Source organism: Lactuca sativa, chromosome 1 (assembly GCF_002870075.4).
Source record: "Lactuca sativa cultivar Salinas chromosome 1, Lsat_Salinas_v11, whole genome shotgun sequence".
NCBI lineage: Eukaryota > Viridiplantae > Streptophyta > Magnoliopsida > Asterales > Asteraceae > Lactuca > Lactuca sativa.
Genome location: NC_056623.2, coordinates 18,247,113 through 18,255,828, shown reverse-complemented (window position 1 = coordinate 18,255,828; position 8,716 = coordinate 18,247,113).

Below are 8,716 nucleotides of genomic sequence, written 5' to 3'. Positions count from 1 at the left end.
GCATACCCCCAGAATGAGATAGGTAACAAAGCTCGAATTATCATGGAAAGAACCATATCTGGCAAGGTTCTATTACTCCTCTCATCCACACCATTAAGTTGTGGTGTCCTAGGTGGCGTCAATTGTGAAACAATTCCACATTCCTTAAGATATTCAAGGAACTCAATACTAAGATACTCTCCTCCTCGATCAGATTGCATCATCTTTATCTTCATGCCCAATTGATTCTCCACTTCTTGCTTAAACACTTTGAACTTTTCAAAGGTTTCTAACTTGTGCTTGATTAAGTAGACATAGCCATATCTACTGTAATCATCAATAAAAGGCACATTGAAGTGGTTAGCATCCATTGTAGCAGTTTTGAATGGTCCACACATATCAATGTGTATGAGATCCAACAGACCTTCACCCCTATCACAAGTACTAGTGAAGGGTGACTTGTTCATCTTTCCAAGTAAACAAGATTTTCAAGTGTCATCCAAATTTAAGTCGAATGACTCCAAAACTCCATCCTTTTGGAGTTGGGCTATGCGCTTCATGTTGACATGTCCAAGACAACAATGCCATAAGCATGGCTTATCCAAATCACTGGAAGAAATAATGTGTAACACATTATTTCCTAAGTTATCTACAACCATCACAAGTTCATATATACCATTGCAAGATAATGCTTCAAAATAAAATACACCATTGTAATAAGCATTAATACCACCAATTTCGTTATTAAAGGAAAAGGTAAAACCTTGTTTATACAAACTGTGAAAGGAAATAATATTTCTAGCCATATCGGCCAAGTAACAACAATTATTCAAATCTAAATCTAAACCATTACTAAGCAATAAAGAATAAACTCCAATCTTGGTTACATGCAACACTTTTCCTATTTCCCATGATTAAGTTTATCTTCCCGTACTCCACATTCCTACTTCTTTTTAGTCCCTTCAAGTCAGAACAAATGTGAAATCCACAACCTATATCAAGGACCTAATAACTAGCATGTGATGAGTAATTAGATTGAATAGTGTAAATACCTACAAAGGAGGGCTTGATCTTGCCATCCTTTATGTCTTGCAAGTACTTGGGGAAACTTCATTTCCAGTGCCCTTTTTCATGACAATGGTAGCAGTCAACATCCTTTGGATTGGAAGAGGGATTAGCAGAACCAACTTTGGCCCCACTAGAAGAGGATCCATGAAGATACTTTCCCTTGTGACTCTTGTAGGGAGCCGTCCTCTTCTTTCCCTTCCCATGTACGATTGCTAGTATAGGGGCAGAAGTAGTAGTAGTAGGAGTAGACACAACTGATTTGCCTTTCAGGTTGCTCTTTGCAGTCCTTAGAAGGCCTTGAAGCTTGCTAAGAGTGACCTCCTCCTTGTTCATATCATAGGTCATACGAAACTGATCATAACAAGTAAGTAAAGAGTGTATAATTATATCTATGGCCAACCTTTCATCAAAATTGACATTCAATTTAAGCAAGCGGTCCATGAATCTCTGCATCTTTTGCAAGTGGGCCGTGATGGGTTCACCATCCTTCATTTTGGTTGTGATCATGGATGCAATGATCTCATACCTCTCCTGCCGAGCACTTTGATGGTATCTTTCCATCAAATCTTGATACATTTCAAAAGGATAGTAGTCCTCATAGGACTTCTGCAGTTCAGCAGTCATGGTTGCAATCATTAGACACGACACCTTTGTCGCATCTCTCTCATGAGTAGTGTGTTCAGCGATTTGTTCGGGACTAGCAGTGGCAACATCAATCTCCTTTAGCTCTTTGTCTAGGACATACTCTTTGTCATCATAACGAATAGCCATTCAGATGTTTTGAGTCCAATCATTGAAGTTCGAACCATCGAAAATGACCCTCCCACATAGGTTCATGAGGGAGAAAGAGCCTGAAGGGATTGGGTTGGAAGCATTGTTTGGGATAGACATATGAAAAGAAGAAGAACAAAGTTTAGTTAGATGATAATCCTTAATATTACACCTAAATTAAATATTAAGGCTAGGACCTAACACAATATTCTACAATTGCGAAAAGGGATGTCATAATCCAATTGTAAAATATTTGATGGTAGGTAAATGACGATTTACCAATTTCCACCATGAAAACAAAATAGATTATTAATTTTTAATTGGATTGAAATTCCTAGATCCTTTGAGCTTCATTGAACTTTTCAATGGCATGTTTAAATCTCGATTGTGCCCTTCAAGTTTGTGACTGAGATGCCAAGGATCACAAACAAGGTGTGAATAACCATGCAAATTAACTCGGTACACCCAATGTTACAGATCAGCTAATCAATGTGCCGGTTAACCACACACGCTCCATTGATCTATGATTAACATCAAGTTACCCTTTGCAACACATTGTCAGTCCCAGATTAGTGTGTCGGTTAACCACACACGCTCCACTAACGACTTAACAAGGTGCAAAGTGTAATTTCATGGATTAGCACCATTTTCACATTTTTCCTAAAGTAACTAAGATTGAGAATTTAATAAAAATTTAGTTACTTTATATTTATCATTATACTTTTAATGAGGGGGAATTAATGTTCAATCCTACCCGTTCGGCTAACGACCCTCCACATGTCAAAGAAGCGGTGGGTGAGAGTGGACACACATTAAACCACCATTTTATAGACATTAACCTTATACCTCCTCCTTATAGATCGACTATGGTATGTTGTAATTTGAGGAATTCACTAAGCTTTGTTCTTACTATTTTATGTTTTATGTTTCAGGCACTTCTTATTCGAAGGGGAAGAGCTCGGGACGATTGCAGTGCACACACCACTTTGTTCTGCATTTTATATTACGCATATGTACTTGGATGTTTATTGATACACTCTGATTCACCATGGTTTCCATGATGTTGTTTTTGGATGATGGTTTATTAATTCAAAATTCAAAATTTTTAGTCTTAATATTTGGGACTTTGCACAAAGATATCGCTTTTCCCGTTAAGGAAAAAGGAACGGATAAACTTGGACTTATATGCTTATATCGTTTACTCACAAAATCATACATGCCACTGTGTTTTATAACATCATGTTACTGATGCGTTTTCATAGTACCAATGCACAACCAAATTGTAAACTACAACTCATATATCTCCGTTTCAAGAATATAAGATATTATCATGTCAGACTTACTCTTGATTTAATCAATAAAGTAATTCTCTAAGCGTGGGTTTATCCAATACTTAAATATCCATTTCTAAGTACTCATGCAGGTTGTAGCAATACAATTGCTATGTCTAACTCCCTTGGACAATTTATAATCCAATTCATGACAATCTTAATTCACTAATTACTTCCCAAAGTATGAGCGACTGTGGAATTTGAATAATTTAATTATTCGGGAAGTAAAACATGTAAAATGAAACACAATAATAAATAATTGACAAAGGCAGTAAACAAACTCATAAATAATCACTATTATTGAATCACCAAAAGTCAATTACATTTATTTTCTTACAAGTTTCAACACCAATCATCTAACTAACTAAACTAATATCATCTCTTAATCCAATGCTTCTAGCATGATGATTGTGCTTAACCCTACTTCGAGCATTTGTCAAAGGTTATGCAAGATTCTCTTCCAATGATACCCTATTCACAATGAGGTGACCTTCTTGTACTCTATGTCTGATATAATGGTACTTTCTATCGATATGTCTTGATTGACATGATATCTTGGTTCTTTAGTCAAAGCAACCACACCTTCATTATTGCAGAAAAGTTCCATTGCTTCCTGAATGGTTGGAACTACTCCAAGGTCTCCGATGAAGTTCTTCAACCAAGCTGCTTCCTTTGATGCTTCATTTGCCGCTATGTACTCTAATTCACAAGTAAAATCAGCCACATTTTCTTTCTTGGAACTTTTCCAAGTAATTGCTCCACCATTTAATACAAACATCCAGCCCGACTGTGAACGAAAGTAGTCCGTATCTATCTGAAAGCCTGTATCACTATACCATGTCACTCTGAGTATATCTCTTCCACCAAGAAATAGAACCATGTCCTTTATCCTATAAAAATACTTGAGAATGTTCTTAACTATTGTCTAATGAGTTCTGAAAAGATTTCCTTGATAGCGACTGACCATGCTTAAAGCAAAGGACACATCATGGCGAGTACATGTCATAGCATACATGATCGATCCTACAGCCAAAGCATAAGGTACTCGACTCATATAAGCTATCTCTTCATCCGTACTGGAGCTTTGAGTATTACTCAATTTGGCATTGCTTTTAATATGTTGCTCTCATTTCTAGGAATTTTCCATACTAACTCGTTTTATTATCTTGTCCAAGTATGTACTTTGAGTAAGTCCAATTAGTCTTCTCTTTCTATCTCTCAAAATTATTATTCCAAGAATATAGGCTGCCCCTCCTAGATCCTTCATAGCGAAACGCTTTCCAATCCAAGATTTTACTTTTTGCAAGGATAGAATTTTGTTTCCCATGAGTAGTATGCCACACACATACAATACTAAAAAAGTTACTATACTCCCACTAGCTTTGACATACCCACATGACTCACCCTCTTGTTGACTCATGTAAACATCTTTAACTAACTTCCCATTGAGGAAAGTGGTTTTGACATCCATCTACAAATTTCATAATCATGAAAAGCAGCTATGATAAGCATTATCCTAATAGATTTAATCATAGATACTGGTGAGAAGGTATCATCATAGTCAACCCTTTGGGTTTGAGTAAAGCCCTTCACAACCAGTCATTCCTTGAAAGTGTGCATATTTCCATCTATGTCGGTTTTCTTCTTGAAGATCCATTTGCATCCAACTGTCTTTTGACCAGGTTGTTGATAAATCAAATTCCAAACTAGGTTGTCATACATGGACTTGATCTCGTTGTCTATTACCTCTTTCCATTTGGCTGCCTCAGGTCCTACCATTGCTTCGTTGTAGTTAGCGGTCTCATCAAAATTTATTAGTGTTTGATCACTGATAAACGTATCGCCATTTGATGTTATATGGAAATCATAGAGCGTAGTTGGCATGATAACTCTACTATAATGTCTAAGAGGTAACGAACTGTCAAAAGGATCAACATGAGTCACATCCTCTAGTTGACCGCTAGTATTTATCTAAGGTTCCTCCATTGGTTGACTCTTGAATCTCTTCAAGGTCAATTATACTCCTACTGTCCTCTTTTCATATGAGATCTCTCTCGTGAAAGACGCCTCTTTGTGCTATAAAGACCACGTTTTCACTAGGTTTGTAGAACAAGTATCCAAAGGACTTTTGTGGGTAGCCAATGAAAATACATCTCTTACTTATGGCTTCTAGCTTCTCATGAGTCTCTCGTCTAACGAAAGCTTCACACCCCCAAACTTGGATATATGCAAACGAGGTAACTTTCCTTGTCCACATCTCATGGGGTGTTTTGGAAACCTTTTTAGTAGGGACAAGATTGAGGATATGGGTGACTGTCTGTAAGGCATACCCCCAAAAGGAAATGGGAAGAGTGGATCGACTCATCATGGAACGAACCATGCCCAAAAAGGTCCGATTGCACCTCTCATCCACACCATTGAGTTTTAGTGTCCTAGGAGGTGTCAGTTGTGAAACTATTCCACATTCATTAAAGTAGTCGTGGAACTAAGAGGGTGTTTGGCTTAGCTTTTTAAACCCAAAAGTTCTTTTTGGAAAAGTTACAAAAAGTCAGGATTTCCTGACTTTTCCAAAAAGTTCTTTTTGCTTATGTAAAAACTTCAAAAGAAACCATTTTGCCAAACATCTTTTGCTTTTTTTTTCTTTTTCAAAAAGTACTTTTGGCTTTGAAAAGCCAAGCCAAACACCCCCTAAATACTAAGATACCCACCCCCGCTATCAGATCGGATCATCTTTATCTTCCAGCCTAATTGATTCTCGACTTCATGTTTAAACTCTTTGAACTTTTCAAATGCTTCCGATTTATGTTTGATCAAGTAGATGTAACCATATCTACTATAATCATTTGTAAATGCTACATATAAGCGATTGGCATCTATTGTGGTGGATTTGAAAGGGCTACACACATCTATGTGTATGAGGTCCAACAAACCTTCACCTCTTTCACAAGATCCAGTGAAAGGTGATTTTGTCATCTTGCCCAAAAGACAAGATTCACATTCATCATTTGGACTTAGGTCAAATGATTCCAAAACTCCATCCTTTTGGAGTTGGGCGATGCACTTTTTGTTAATGTGCCCAAGATGAAAATGCCACAAGCATGCCTTATCTAAACCATTAAACGAATCAATGTGAAATACACTATTGCCTAAGCTATCAACACAAGTCACAGTTTCATACACACCATTACAAGGTAAAGCTTCATATAAAAACACCATTTTTATAAACCAGAATTAAACCATTCAAATCATTAAATGAGTAGAAAAAACCCTGTCTAAACAATGCATGAAATGAAATAATGTTTTATGTCATTTCAGACAAATAGCAACAATTAATCAAATCTAAACTAACATCACTAATAAGCACTAGATGATAAGTTCCAATCTTGGTAACAGGAAAAGATCGCCGATTTCCCATGATCAGATTCATCCTCCCATGCTCCACCTCTTCACTTTCGTTTAGCCCCTGTAATTCATAACAAATGTGAAAACCACATCCTATATCAGTTACCCAAGAACAAGTAGATGGTGTTTTATTAGTTTGAATAGTGTATATACCTGCTGACGATGGCATCACCTTGCCATCCTTGATATCTTGCAAGTATTTGGGGCAACTCCTCTTCCAATGGCCCTTTTCATTGCAATAGTAACAAGTGGCCTCTTTGGGGTCACTAACAACTGGAATGTCTGAGTTGGGCTTTGACTTTGGGCCATTTCTAGATGACCCAACATGGGCCTTGTTCTTCATTTTGGCTTGTCCAATGGCGAGAACGGGAGCATTAGTGGAAGGGGACGATGTGGTTTCTATGTTGTTCAAATGATAGGCCAAAATGAACTGATCATAACAACATGAAAAAGAGTTCAAGATCATGTCAATGGCGAACTCCTCGTCAAAATGCACATTGAGCCTAATGATGCGGTCCATGTATCTTTGCATTCTCTACACGTGGTTGCACACAGACTCTCCCTATTTCATCTTGGAAGACATGAGGGACTTGACCACTTCGTATTACTCTTAACGAGCTCTCTTGTGGTACTTTTCCACAAGGTTGTTGTTCATCTCGTATGGCCAATATTCCTCATAGAACCTTTGCAATCCAGGAGCTATTATAGCGAACATGATGCAAGAAATTGTTGTTGCATCATCATAGTGTTTCTTGTAGGAGGCTAGTTGTTCAGGATTAACAGTGGCTTCATCGATTTCAACAAATTTTTCTTCAAGAAAATATAATTGCCCTCTAATCGAAGAGCCATCTTGATGTTACGTATCCAATCATTGTAGTTGGTGCCATTAAAGGTCACCTTGGACACAATAGAGAGTAGGGAGAAACCTGAGTGGTGGGTGGATGACGATGGAGCAGAAGCATCACCAGGAGTAAACATCTATAGAGAAAAATGACAGTTTTAGTTAGATGACAATTATGCTTAATATTTTAACCCATAATAAATGATTAAGGATAGGATCCAAAACAACAATTCACAACTAAGAAGAGGGATGTCGTAATTATATTGCGAATTTATGAAGGTAGGTAAAAGCAATTTACTCGCAAGATCCAAACCATGGGACCAAAACATTCTTATAACATAACCTAAAGCTAGATCCACATTAAACAACCATAAAGATTAAAGCTTTATAACTCTAGAAGAAAGATCAAATTGAACAAAGTTTGGATCTACAAGCTTAAAGCCAACCAACACTTCTTCTATAAGCTCATTCTTCTCCAAGATACACCAAGAACACTCCAAAACACTTACAGGATCAAGAATCTCACAAATGGGGCTAAGGTTTTGAAATTAGGGTTAGAGAGGATGGAGGCTGGAAATAAGGCCAACCACAAGGGAGATAATGTGGTTTTATAAGGTCCAAACCCTAAAATTTAGGTTTCAGATTCACGTGAGTATGCCCTGCATACCATATGTACGTCATGCATACTCAAACGATGTCCGCGTTTCTTTTATGCAGTATGCCCAACGTACATTCCATGTACGCCCAACGTACATGCCAACACCATATTCCTTCCTAACTTTCAAGGGTCATAACTTCTACATCCCAACTCTGTTTTCAGCGTTCTTTATTTGCACGAAAAGGTAATGAAAAGCCAAAAAAATCCCATCTAATTTCATTTGACTTAAAACCTTCTGAACTAGAATCCTTAATTCAAGAAAAAGATATGAAGCATCACTTTTACCATTGTACCCTTGGGATCCAAAGCACAAACCGAAAGCTTGGATCACACAAACTATATAATCCACTCCCAAACAGGCCTAAAAACCAAACCCTTTATAGTCCAGGGCCCTAACTTGATCCATTTAATGCTCATAATTCCAAAAATAGAAAGATTTTGAAACAAGATGTTACATAAGGTTTCAAGGAGGGGCCAAGATTGGAAGAGGTTTATGGAGCTTAAGGTGCTTAAATAGGGGTCAAAACCCCGAATTTAGGGTTTGTAATCTGGTCGAGTACACCTTGCGTACCTCTTATTTATGCCCTGCGTAAATCATTAAAGCCCATTACGCCGTGCGTAACCCAAAGATCCCCAATTCCCACTTCAACTTCAAACAACCATAAC